At 42.0% G+C, this 14,503-nt stretch overlaps 1 protein-coding gene across 2 annotated transcripts in view; it reads right to left on the reverse strand.

The window, feature by feature from the left end:
• UPK3A (uroplakin 3A) overlaps window positions 1-14,503 on the reverse strand; it is a 58,883-nt gene that overhangs the window by 33,998 nt on the left and 10,382 nt on the right. Inside the window, exon 1 of one of the 2 annotated variants that reach the window (XM_048824865.2) lies at window positions 12,405-12,440. The exons of the other annotated variant lie outside the window; for it this stretch is intronic. The gene's annotated coding sequence lies outside the window, so the exon portion shown is untranslated. Of the gene's footprint in view, window positions 1-12,404; window positions 12,441-14,503 lie in introns of those variants that run through there. 2 annotated transcript variants of the gene reach the window in all.

Genomic DNA, 14,503 nt, shown 5'->3' on the forward strand with positions numbered 1-14,503 from the left:
TGGCACCTGTATACAGTACAGAACTTAGAATGTTAGCTCAGAGGAATCATATAAAACGTGGCATAAAATCTTTCTCAGTGGTGGTGATGGGGTTAGCATATTCAGAAGATTCTGTGTATTTCTCTAAAATACCAATTGGCTCAATGTGTAAATCCAGATTCTACCTATAGGAAGCTATCAAAGATATTACTGGGAATCAAATGCACATTCACTTAATGTACTAGTCATTCATAATAAGGAACTATAGGAGAGTAAGCCTTAAGGAGGTGGATTTTCTGTTATTTACGTATGAAGAAGGAATCTTTTGTGTGGTTGCAAATGTCTTTTTTTTTGCTCTGGAAGTTGCAAGCTAAAAATAAGACCATCAACAGTTGCATTAGGCGGGATAAAAATGTGTGGGATACAACACTTCATGCATCAAGGTACACGCCCACCACCAATTGCATGGGTATAGGAAGAAATCTCCCCCTATGGACAGGTTAATCAATAATTATTTTCAGTGGGATTTCTTGAGCCTTAGATCCATCGAGGCAGGATGCTAGGCTAAGGAGATCACTCATGTTACCTGTTATGGCAATTCCTACTGTCTGTGCTTTCTATCGGAGGACCTCATAGTGTCTTACAAACTAATGTATGGGATGGGAATTTTTCTACTTCATGTTCTGTGTAGAACTGAGGATATTACCATTGTTTAACAAATAATAAATAATAGCACAGCACCCTCAGAGAAATATTATCCCCATTTTACAAATGGGGAAACTGAGGCATGGTGGGGCTAAGAGATTTGTTGAAGGTCATACGTAGATGTTTTGACTCTCCATACCCTATTCTGACTACTAACCATTATCCCTCAGAAAATAAAGAGGTGTGGTTACTTGTATTGATGGGTGAGGGACTCATGTACCTAAAGTATTAATGGGATTTAGTGCAGTAAATTTGTAGGTATCTCTATCTAGATTCCCTAATACATCACTAACCTACTCAAAAGAGAAGAGCCTGAATAAAAATGCAAATTCATGTTCATCAGTTGTTGATAGGCCTCATTGGGCGAACCTTGAGAACTGGCTTAGTTACGCTGATACACAGGTCGTTGTCATCGGGTGCTTGAGGAGAACATGCTTGAAATGATTACTCTTCTGGCTTTTAAATATAGAGTTGGCTTATTGAATCAGTTTAAGTATTAACCAATTTCATCCCTGTCTTATCTAATTGGGATCTCAGTAATGGAACATCTCAGGCCTTTCACATCTTGTTACTGAGATCATATATTTCTGGCATGGCAGGATGACTGAGCTGTTGCTCAAAGCTTCATTTAGGAGGCTATGTCAGCTGCTTCTAAAATATATTTTTAAACTGTCTATTTACTGTAAAGAATTGATCTTCACTCATTTCATGCCAGGACTGGTTAGCAGGCTGATTAAGTGTCTGGGACACAAGTTATTGAGTTTCCCTTGTTCTATTGCATTAAATCAGTGGTTCTCAAACTTTTGTACTGGCAGCCCCTTTCACATAGCAAGCCTCTGAGTGCAACCCCCCCTTATAAATTAATAACACATTTTTATATATTTAACACCATTATAAATGCTGGAAGCAAAGCGGGGCTTGGGGTGGAGGCTGACAGCTCACGACCCCCATGTAATAACCTCGCAACCCCCTGAGGGGTCTTGACCCCCAGTTTAAGAACCCCTGCATTAAATGGAATGAATTAAGCATTCTCTGTGCTTGGCTCCCTGAGCTAATCCTTTGAATGGTCATCCCTACTCGAACCACACGAACTCATGAATACAGCTCTACAGCAGGTGCTGTTTATTGTTTCATAGTTCCTGTCTATGTTCCACTTTTAGGCCTCGATCCTGCAGGATTGGGACCTCAGACGATAATGCAGTACAATGACTCAAATTGAGCTCTGGTGTCTTTTCAGACCTGTTGATTGATCCAGATCTGTGTGATGCACACCAGTGGATCTAAGAGAAGCAAAAACCACTATTTTATAGGCGGTTGGGAGCCGTTTGCAATAGGTGCCTCTCACATGGATAGTGAGAGAGACTGATTGTGGAAATGAGAATTAAAGGTGCAGCAAGTAAATGGTATAGGTACAGGCCTATTTAGGCCTTGATGTAGTTATATCTAGGAAGATGCACAAACAGACAGCACCCTTACTAAAAGGCTGCCTCTGCACTCATTAAAGTCAATGGGTATTTTGCCTTTGACCTCAAGGAGAGCAGGATCAAGCTCTAAATGTAATGTGAAAATGAAATAATAATTTTCAAGCTAATCAATATCAATATGTAATCAGTGAAGTTTTCCACTGCTGTTGTGATGGCACAAAAAAAGCAAACAACTAGATATTTTTCTTGCAGTAAGCGTCTCCCTTAGAGAAACATACTCAGAATGGCATCTGCTAATTCTCTCAGCTACATGAGGTGGGCTCAGCCAATCAGAGAACAGGGAACCAATACCATGGGACTAATCACTACCAGCCAGGCCAGGCAAGAATTTGAAAGGGGGAATGTAAAAGCTTTCCTGCTGATATTAAAACATGCAGCCACACTACATCTATTATTGTCCTAAATTTCATTTTAAAAAAATTGTCAAATTGATTCTCTTTTATGAACTCAAAACCAAACATAACAAATCTTCATTTTATAATGTCTATTTCAGCCAGATCCCTGTACATCAATACTAGATTCTTGGGGCCAGATTTTTAAAAGGTATTTAGGTGCCTTACAAAAGCATTTATCACCCATTGAAATGAATGGGAATCAGGCACTGAGATGCTTTTGAAAATCCAGGAGGTGCCTAAATATCTTTAAAAATCTGGCCCTTGGGACCTGATTCTCAGCAGTGCTGGTCAACTGCAGCTCCAACTGAAGTCAGCAGGAGCTCGGGTGTTTAAGACTACTGAAAATCAGGCTCTTGATGGACATATCCAACTCTATTAAAATGAATGGAAGTTAGAGGCATGCATCAAGGGGACACCCTTTTGTTTTAAATCTCAGCTGTAGCTCATTCCTTGTTTTCCTTTCTTTGTTGTGTGTTCCATTAGAAGCTGAAAGGTCTTGCCTTAAACTTTAGAGTCAGACTCACAATTATGAAGCAGAAAATCATTGTCAGAGCAATGCAACATACTGTAGCCTAAAGAATCTGCAATTAGTGAAAAATGCTAAAATGAAATGAAAATAAAATAAAATAAAATAAAATGAAAAATGCTAGCACTAAAATGTGATCTGAATAACCCAATATTAGTTTCTCTAGTTTTAATTCATTGATACTTATGCTTTCTACTGCCAGCAGTCCCAGCTAGGAATTCCAACTCATAAGATGAGGAGTTTCTGAACTGCAGTGGTAATGTCATTCTTCTTGGTGATAAGGGAGGAAAAGAGCCTGGGAGAAAAGAAGTAAAAAATAAAAACAACCACACACACACCCTACATTTTAATTTTTCCCCACAGTGATCATGGCAAGTAAATATTACTCATACTTACAATGAAGATAGAGCTGGTCCAGTGCTGCCTCTCTATCTAGCACAAGAACAAAGCAAATATGGGCTCAAACTGCAAAATCTGAATCTGGATTTCCAACACCCCAAAATTGGTAGGCGTTCAAGTCACAGGTTTTGATTCAGCCCATCATAGAAAGAGGGGCCACAGTTGGATTTATGATGGGCACATCTCTGATACAAAGAAACATACAATAAGCAGTCTTTAATCAATGTCATAGTCTAATTTGGACACATTATCTTGAGTTCCTCAGCATAGTGCTAGCACGTGTCATGACTTGGAAGCAATACTGAGTAAAGCCAAAATCCTGACTACCTGTAGTCACAAAGTCCCAGGAGTCTTTTCACAAGTATTATTCCTGGTGTCTTGGCTAAATTCCAATGTAAGTAACTACATAAGTCTCCCCCCCAGCCCGCACATCTCCAGTTGTAAACAGCACTTTTCCTTATGTCCTTTCCTAAACCACTGTGCAGTGTTAATGTGAGTTGTTAAATAGTTGTTGTGCTCCACCTCCAGAGGTGGCTGCATTTCAGCAGTGGGTGAAGTGACTGCTATATATCTTTCATCTTCCTCACAAAGGTGTTTGGAGACGTCATTAATGTTGATAATGCTCTTTGAAATCCCTAGATGAAAGATGCTATAGAAATGCAAAGTATTCATAGAATCATAGAATATCAGTGTTGGAAGGGACCTCAGGAGGTCATCTAGTCCAACCCCCTGCTCAAAGAAGGACCAATCCCCAACTAAATCATCCCAGCCAGGGCTTTGTCAAGCCTGACCTTAAAAACTTCTAAGGAGGGAGATTCCACCACCTCCCTAGGTAACGCATTCCAGTGCTTCACCACCCTCCTAGTGAAAAACATCCAACCTAAATCTCCCCCACTGCAACTTGAGACCATTACTCCTTGTTCTGTCATCTGCTACCACTGAGAACAGTCTAGATCCATCCTCTTTGGAACCCCCTTTCAGGTAGTTGAAAGCAGCTATCAAATCCCCCCTCATTCTTCTCTTCCGTAAACTAAACATCCCCAGTTCCCTCAGCCTCTCCTCATAAGTCATGTGTTCCAGTCCCCTAATCATTTTTGTTGCCCTCCGCTGGACTCTTTCCAGTTTTTTCTCATCCTTCTTGTAGTGTGGGGCCCAAAACTGGACACACTACTCCAGATGAGGCCTCACCAATGTCAAATAGAGGGGAACGATCACGTCCCTCGATCTGCTGGCCATGCCCATACTTATACATCCCAAAATGCCATTGGCCTTCTTGCCAACAATGGCACACTGTTGACTCATATCCAGTTTCTCGTCCACTGTAACCCCTAGGTCCTTTTCTGCAGAACTGCCGCCGAGCCATTCGGTCCCTAGTCTGTAGCGGTGCATGGGATTCTTCCGTCCTAAGGATGATTTAGTTGGGGATTGGTCCTGCTTTGAGCAGGGGGTTGGACTAGATGACCTCCTTCCAACCCTGATATTCTATGATTCCAAGGACTCTGCACTTGTCCTTGTTGAACCTCATCAGATTTCTTTTGGCCCAATCCTCTAATTTGTCTAGGGCCCTCTGTATCCTATCCCTACCCTCTAGCATATCTACCTCTCCTCCCAGTTTAGTGTCATCTGCAAACTTGCTGAGGATGCAATCCACACCATCCTCCAGATCATTAATGAGGATATTGAACAAAACCAGCCCGAGGACCGACCCTTGGGGCACTCCGCTTGATACCGGCTGCCAACTAGACATGGAGCCATTGATCACTACCCCTTGAGTCTGACAATCTAGCAGCTTTCTATCCACCTTATAGTCCATTCATCCAGCCCACACCTCTTTAATTTACTGGCAAGAATACTGTGGGAGACCGTGTCAAAAACTTTGCTAAAGTCAAGGAATAACACGTCCATTGCTTTCCCCTCATCCACAGAGCCAGTTATCTCGTCATAGAAGGCAATTAGATTAGTCAGGCATGACTTGCCCTTGGTGAATCCATGCTGACTGTTCCTGATCACTTTCCCCTCCTCTAAGTGCTTCAGAATTGATTCCTTGAGGACCTGCTCCATGATTTTTCCAGGGACTGAGGTGAGGCTGACTGGCCTGTAGTTCCCTGGATCCTCCTTCTTCCCTTTTTTAAAGATGGGCACTACATTAGCCTTTTTCCAGTCATCCGGGATTTCCCCCGATCACCATGAGTTTTCAAAGATAATGGCCAATGACTCTGCAATCACATCCGCCAACTCCTTTAGCACTCTCGGATGCAGCACATCCGGCCCCATGGACTTGTGCTTGTCCAGCTTTTCTAAATAGTCCCGAACCACTTCTTTCTCCACAGAGGGCTGGTCACCTCCTCCCCATGCTGTGCTGCCCAGTGCAGTAGTCTGGGAGCTGACCTCAGTCATGAAGACAATGCTTTTTTTGCCTCTGAGTACATTAGCTTTTTCCACATCCTCTGTCACTAGGTTGCCTCCCTCATTCAGTAAGGGGCCCACATGTTCCTTGACTTTCTTCTTGTTGCTAACATATCTGAAGAAACCCTTCTTGTTGCTCTTAACATCTCTTGCTAGCTGCAACTCCAAGTGTGATTTGGCCTTCCTGATTTCACTCCTGCATGCCTGAGCAATATTTTTATACTCTTCCCTGGTCATTTGTCCAATCTTCCACTTCTTGTAAGCTTCTTTTTTGTGTTGAAGATCATCAAGGATTTCACTGTTAAGCCAAGCTGGTCACCTGCCATATTTACTATTCTTTCTACACATTGGGATGGTTTGTTCCTGTAACCTCAATAAGGATTCTTTAAAATACAGCCAGCTCTCCTGGACTCCTTTCCCCCTCATGTTACTCTCCCAGAGGATCCTGCCCATCAGTTCTCTGAGGGAGTCAAAGTCTGCTTTTCTGAAGTCCAGGGTCCGCATTCTGCTGCTCTCCTTTCTTCCCTGTGTCAGGATCCTGAACTCGACCATCTCATGGTCATTGCCTCCCAGGTTCCCATCCACCTTTGCTTCTCCTACTAATTCTTCCTGCTTTGTGAGCAGCAGGTCAAGAAGAGCTCTGCCCCTAGTTGGTTCCTCCAGCACTTGCACCAGGAAATTGTCCCCTACACTTCCCAAAAACTTCCTGGATTGTCTGTGCACCGCTATATTGCTCTCCTAGCAGATATCAGGGTGATTGAAGTCTCTCATGAGAACCAGGGCCTGCGATCTAGTAACTTCCGTTAGTTTCCGGGAAAAAGCCTCATCCTAGTGCTCTATGTATTTCTATAGTATGTTGAATTCAGTCATTAATAGTATCCTTGGCATGCTTCTGTGGTGTGTTTGTGAAAGAACTGAGGAATTAGCAATGAGAAATCTAAAGAAAAAGGGGCCATCCAAAACAGCATAAGAACAGTCCACCTCCTCTCTCCCCATTTCCCTTGCAAATAAAATTTATGGGCATTCTATAATCAGCTCAGCAAACACTCACTGTTTTGAATAATTTCCTTTGAATTCATCCCCCCCGTACTGTTATGTGACCCTTCTGCCACCTTATCAGATTAGCAGTGATGCTCCTAATGAGAAGTGCCTTGCAGGGTAATGAGATCTGAGCTTGGGCTTGGAGGCAGCAGCAAATGCATTCTGAAAGTGCTCTTTGAGTGCTGAATTTGCTGAGGTGAATTCAAACAACCCAACAACATTAGTTAGTATTAGTATGAAAGTTTCATGTCTCTTCTGGAATAAAAAACTCTGGATATTAGAAGCTTTCGCTCCTGTCAATGCAGCTATTGTTATTCATGGCAACTCCTCCCTTTAGCACATTTTCCAGTTATTGAGTGCACTTATTTGGGGGCATTAAAGTGGAGTTTCTTGCACTACTGCATTGGCTGTTGCTTTTGTAGCACAACACACTTACTCTTAGTACATATGACTAGGCAGCTGATAAGAGATGACAACTGCTACTGACTGGCTCTTTTCACCTGTGAATTGTGCACACAGCCTGCCTATGCTAAATCATTCTATTATTACCGTTACTCCATCCTCCCCTGCCCCTTAGCCACATCCACTGGTCTGGTTCACCCAGCTGCTACTCCGTGTTGTTTAAATTGTGAGCTCTTTGGGGCAGGAATTGTCACTTATGCTATAGGACCTCAGTGTGACCAGAACATGTTGCAAGTCAATTAATAATAATTTTTAAAATACTCCAGTGACGGTACAAAACGCTACAGCTTGAACGAGTGTGAATAGAGTATGAATATTACTCTAAAAATAAAACTAAATTTCCACTGTTTCGTTTATGGGTCTTTCACAAAACACAATAGAGGCAGCTGATGTGCATCCAAGCTGGATAGCAGTTGGTCTTTCCCCCTTTTTATTATTAAAAATAAACCAGCCTAATTTTTGTATTTTGAAATATTTATCAACAAAGACTTTAAAAACTAAGGCCCAAGATTTTCAAAAATAGGTTCCAAAAGTTAAGGTCCTAAGGCCAAAGTTAGGCACATAAATAAGGGGCTGATTTTCAAACATGCTGAGCACTCAGCAGTTCTGCCATTGACTTCAATTGGAATTGCTGGGTACTTGGCCCTTTTAAAAATCTGGTCACTTATTTAGATGCTTTAAATGTGGATTTAGGAGCTTAACTTTAGGTTCTTATTTTGAAAAATCTTGGGCCCTGGGCCTGTCTGCTCTGGGAAGCTACTGAAGATCTCATAGCACTGGCGATGTTTGCTTTAGTGGCCTTGCCCAAAATTTGCCCTCTCTCGACACTTTTCAATGTGCTGTGTGCTCCCTGGTTGCCATCTTCCTTCCCCAGAGCTGGCTGCAGTTCAGTGTTGCTGTACATACATGGAGCCAGACTGTGTCCTGGCTAATACACCTGCACACAGGAGTAAGGAGCCTATGGCACCCTTTTTTCCCCGTGCCAGCTGTATATTCCACAGGGAGTAGCACAGAAGGGAGAGTAGCCTACCTGGACTATGTTCCCTCCCCTGCACGTGGGATAGGAGTAGTCGGAAAGGGCTAGGCAATGGGGGGAGATGTGCTGGCCAACACAGCTGCAGTGGTGCACTTAGGGGAGCATGCTGTGCCAGGTATGGCGCTCATGTAGGGTAAAAGGGAACTGAGAATCTGAGCCAAAATCAGGTCTCATGCTGCCCCATCCCTGGGGCTCACGGCAAAGCCACACTTCACTCCATCGTGTGTGAGATCCTTAAGAATGGAAGCTCCCATAGTAAGAGATTGCAACTCACATAATTTGGCCAGTTATTATGTGAGTTGAGTCATGGAGGTAGTGCTGAGATCCAACTTAGATCCTGGGAATTGCTGAGGGTTCTAACATTTCATCAAAGCCAATGGGATTCTAGGGAGCTCAGCATCTTGCAGGGCCCTAATCTAGTGTTTGGGGGACAAATCGGAACTAGGGTTGGCCATGATTGCATGAACGCCTTGCAAAGGGGTGTCAGGCAATTTCAGCCATACATACCAAAATCTCTCTTGTGAGATCAGGATTTACCAACATTCTACAGCTTGAAGTGAAGGCATGGATTTGGATTCAGGGATCTGAATCATAATCACCAGCATCACTTCCAAATTGGAAGAGTTGTATGTTCAAGGTTCCAGTTTTAACTTATCTCTGGTTATAACACCGTCTTCGGTGCTGAATGATATAGTGCAGAAGCAGGCTCCTCTGTGGCAAACAGAGCACAGCTGCAATGACTTCTGACAGTCTGCACCTTTAAATGGATGTTTTTTATGACACTGGCATATACAGCCCTGTAGTAGATAAGGGGTTAAGTCTATTAACTTTGCCAATGGGGCTGCGTAACTGATCACTTCTCCGCAGTCACACCAGGCTTCTCCCTTTACAGATTTAAGTCCTGGTTGATGTTGTGGGGAGAGGAAAGGTGATATATCTTTAAAAAGGGAGATGAGATCATCTTCCTTTTATAGAATCTGAGATCATTTGAAAGCAACACAGCAGTAGTCTGGGTGTGCTTCTCCTTGGGCATGAAAAGACCACTCTCTAGGAATATCTGCCCAGCTGAAAGGGAGCATATATTAATCAGGCTTTATCTTAGTATCTGAACCCTAGACTTTTTTTTTCTTGCAGGGAATTGAGGGTTTGGTGGTGGGTGTATTATTTTTTCTGCTGACATAATTCTGTCCATCAGAGTGACAGCCAGGGCCTCTTTTTTTTCCCCTCTGTGTATGACTGAGAAATCATTATAGCACTTTTAATCTCATCTCAAAAGAGGAAAAGCCTTTTCAGTTGTCACGAAGCTATTATTAGTCATCAGAATGAAGCACTGAGGCCTGCTGAGAACAGTACCGCACTCTACTATTCATTTTCAGATGGGCAGAGTCTGTTTCTTTAACTTGGGTGTAGTGTGCTGGAAAGATTCAATACTGATCCTGAAAAAGACTGTGCACATGCACACACAGATCTGTTCTATATTTGTACAGCACCTAGCACAATGCTGCACGACTAGGGCTCCTTGAAGTTACTGCAGTGCAAAATAATAATAGCATCAGATCTGTCACAGATCAGCTTAATATTTTGTATCATATACAAATGGAATATGTTCTATATGAAACAGTGTAGGTTTAATTCTTCTCTTGCTGGTTTTATAGAGTTGTAACTCCATTGCCCTCCATGGAGAACTCTAAGAAAAGGAGTACTTGTGGCACCTTAGAGACTAACCAAGTTATTTGAGCATAAGCTTTCGTGAGCTACAGCTCACTTCATCGGATGCTGTAGCTCACGAAAGCTTATGCTCAAATAACTTGGTTAGTCTCTAAGGTGCCACAAGTACTCCTTTTCTTTTTGCAAATACGGACTAACACAGCTGTTACTCTGAAACCTGTCATGGAGAACTCCTGATTTACGCTAGTGTAAGAGGAGAGTCAGGCCCCTAGACTCTAAAGTACTTTACCAAGGTGGGCAAGCGTCCTCAACTCCATTTAGCTGATGGGGAAACTGAAGGACAAAGAAGTGAAGTGACTTGACTAACATCATACATTGACTCTGACACTGAGTCAAGCATAGATCCCAGATCTCCTGACTCTCACTCCAATGCCCAGGTCACTGGACCTTGCTGCCTCCCATCAACAGGTAAAAATAGGATTTGTACATAGAACTGTAAACATTCCTCTAAATTAGTAATCAAAGACAGAGAGGTAAAAATGTGGTATAGGCAGGGATGCGTACTATTTATGATAAAGGAAGTGGGAGAAGCACTGATCTATCATTTAATTATCAGGTTCTTGTTAGAGCTGGGTGCAATTTTACACCCCCTCCCCCCCCCAAAAAAAGGGCAGAGTTCAGTTGACGGAAACATTTGTGTTGAATCCACCAAACTGTTTTGGTCAAACTCCCCTCCCAAAAAACAAGTTCCAAGAAATGAAGTGTTTCAGTTTTTGATTCAAAATGACTTTTTGTATAGAAATTTCCTTCAATTTTATTTATAAAAATAAAGTCTTTAAAAAGCTCAGTCTAAACAAAATGTTTCATTTCAGGTCACACTAAACATTTTGTCTGACTCAACATGAATTTAAAAAAAAAAAAAAAAAAGCTTTTTGGTTTAAAAAAAAAAATTTTGCTTCAGTGCTGGTGAACAAAAAAACAAACAATTATTTGCACAGCTCTTATTCTGGAACTCACTTGTCCTTATCCAGCGATGGAAGATTTTGAAACTAAGTAGCTGGCCACCATGTATAAGGAGTTATTTATATTTATCATAAGTGAGGTCAGTCTATAATAACGAGAAATTTCATTATGCTTTGATGCCCTGATTTAGCAAAACATTTAAGCATGTGCTTAACTTTCAGCATGTGCTTAAGTGCTTTGCTAAACAGGGACCTGAGATCTGAAGAAATGTGTACATACAGCAAATGTTGTTATGTGTAGACACCACACTATCAGGACATACTCTACTGTCAGAAGTTATCAGTATTTAATATGCCGGATTTTGATAATGACTGGAAAACAGAAGACAGTGTGTCCACATGAAGTACTATTTTACATTTTTAGAGCACCATCTCTTTTGAAGACTCTCAAAACACTTTACAAACTATGGACCTAGTTCGGCAATCCACAAGAGTAGTCAGCGGGACCACTTGTGCCAGTAAAAGTGACTACCCCTAGATATCTAGCACCACTGAAGCGCAGCCAGCTCTGTGGCAGTGGAAAGGGGCATCCAAATGGACTATTCCACTGAGTTTATTAGAAAGCACATCAAAAACTGAGGCTACTGTGATTTATGCTAGGAAATATGAAGCGGAAACAGGCTGAGAGAAATAATGTCACTTAGCTTTCAAAACCTCTCTCTGGGCATTTGTGTGTGTGAGAGTTTGATTTAGGAATATATTTGGTAGAGTTTTATGGCAGCACAGATTATCACTGTCAAGGTTCCTTCCCCACTCTGAACTCTAGGGTACAGATGTGGGGACCTGCATGAAAACCTCCTAAGCTTACTTTTACCAGCTTAGATTAAAACTTCCCCAAGGTACAAATTATTTTACCCTTGGATTTCCACTCCCACCACCAAACTTTATCTGGGTTTACTAGGAAACATGGTTTGGACACGTCTTTCCCCCCCAAATCCTCCCAACCCTTGCACCCCACTTCCTGGGGAAGGTTTGGTAAAAATCCTCAGCAATTTGCATAGGTGACCACAGACCCAAACCCTTGGATCTTAGGGCAATGAAAAAGCATTCAGTTTTCTTACAAGAAGACTTTTAATAGAAGTAAAGGAATCACCTCTGTAAAATCAGGATGGTAAATATCTTACAGGGTAATTAGATTCAAAACATAGAGAATCCCTCTAGGCAAAACCTTAAGTTACAAAAAAGACACACAGACAGGAATATTCATTCTATTCAGCACAGCTATTTTCTCAGCCATTTCAAGAAATCATAATCTAACACATACCTAGCTAGATTACTTACTAAGTTCTAAGACTCCGTTCCTGTTCTGTCTCCGGCAAAAGCATCATACAAACAGACAGACACAGACCCTTTGTTTTTCTCCCTCCTCCCAGCTTTTGAAAGTATCTTGTCTCCTCATTGGTCATTTTAGTCAGGTGTCACCGAGGTGACCTTTAGCTTCTTAACCCTTTACAGGTAAGAGGATTTTTCCTCTGGCCAGGAGGGATTTTAAAGGGGTTCACCCTTCCCTTTATATTTATGACAATCACAGTATAGAGTTACTAGATAGCCAGTCCTGTTAGAAATAACCTGGTGAAGAACATCACGAAGGAATGTGAGCTTAGTTTCTGAAATACTGTATTGTCCTATAACTGCCTTTTCAATTCCCACTTTATATAAGCCCCTTGGAAAATCAGCTGTGAAATTTCACTCAGTGTTCATTGACAACCAGAAACAGGCACTTTGGATGCTATAAAGAGCAGTTAATCTATTTAAGAGGATTATATTAATGATTTATAATACATAATAACACAGGGACAGATCCTCAGCTGCTGTAAATTAGCATTGCTCCATTGACATCAGTGGTGTTTTGCCATGAATTTACAATACAGCACTAGCTAATTACCTGCCAAGTCTTTGTATGCATTTGAAAGAGGCTTGGCGAGTGGACACAGCATCTGAAGTCAACATTGTGCAGGGGCCTAATGCTTGTATTTAGAAACATTAACTCTTCCAGACAGGAAACTATTTTTCTCCCTTAAATTTTCACAATAAGCTAGCAAGATTCAAGATATATATATTTTGCATTGTGAATTTGACACTGATAAAACTTCAGGGACTTCTCTGAATAGCTAGGACTAGACAAAAGATTGAGCATGGGATGTGAAAGCTTCCCTATTATATCTGCTGAGTGCCCCTCATTCCTGACATGTAACCCCCCCTATTCTAGTCCAGGGATTCTCTGGAAGAGAAGTCAATAATCATGCCAGTTGCAGGGTGGTTTTGTAATACAGACAGACATCTGCAAAGAAACAGGAGAAGAGCCCTGGAGTTGTTCTCACATTTAAAACTTAGGAGTTGAATTTATGTCTGGAGGCAAAAAAGCTGCCACATTAACGGACTGCATCATCTATCCTTATTAGTAATGCTTTCTGAATTATTCCACCTGTTGAATTTAGATTGATCGTGCTTGGCTGATCCACATCAAATGTGCCAAAAACATCCGATACACTGTATCAGAAAAAAAATCCCTTAGCCCTTCTGTCCAGGATCAATGAAAAAAAAAATCCACTTGAATCTAACAGATCTGAGGAGCACTTTTTTTTTTGCTCATGTAAAATATTGGGATAAGAAAGGACAACACTGAAGAAAGCACCATTTTGTTCATGGGAAAAAAGCCTGAGCAGCTCCACTCATCTGAATGCACTGAGGATTTAGACCTCCCCCTTTTCCAAGAACCTGTGTGCGGCAAAGGCAAGGCACAACACCAGCTTCCTTACTCAGTACCCATAATACATGGAGATAGAGCTAAGCTGCCAAGTTTAGATCCAGATCTAAGTTACCCCCAAATTCAGGAGTGTTCAGATCTGGGGGGCAGCGGGGGGAGGTTATTTGGGCTCATCATTACTAACATTAGTTCATGTTTATTTTGCTTTAGGCATTAATCTTGTGAAAACAAACACTGCAGCCGTGGGGAAAACTACATAAAGGGATGACAAATTCCTCACAAGCAATGGACAGAACAGGATAACACTTTCTAGCCCAGCATTCTCCAGCCTCTCCTATTTTAGAGTTTCAACACAGTCCTAAAGATAAGGGAAACACATAGCACACATGGTTGGATTAGAGGACAGTCTCCTCCATGTAGAAAGGTCCAGACTTCACCTCTCATAACTGTCAGGGGCCCAATCCCAAGTCATCTCTCTGAGTATATGAGGGGCCCAAAGAATCTCAAAACCTGCGTGGGCTGAGAAGCGAAGGAGACAGGCAAAGGGCTAGTGATGCCACACATGCGTGGGGGCTCCGAACTCCCATATGTTCTGCAGAGGAGATTGCTACAGCTGCCCGTGCAGCTCTCACTGTGGCAGGTGAAGGTGTGGCCCGCGGGTCCAAGCACAGCC

This window comes from Caretta caretta, chromosome 1, assembly GCF_965140235.1.
Source record: "Caretta caretta isolate rCarCar2 chromosome 1, rCarCar1.hap1, whole genome shotgun sequence".
Classification (NCBI taxonomy): domain Eukaryota; kingdom Metazoa; phylum Chordata; order Testudines; family Cheloniidae; genus Caretta; species Caretta caretta.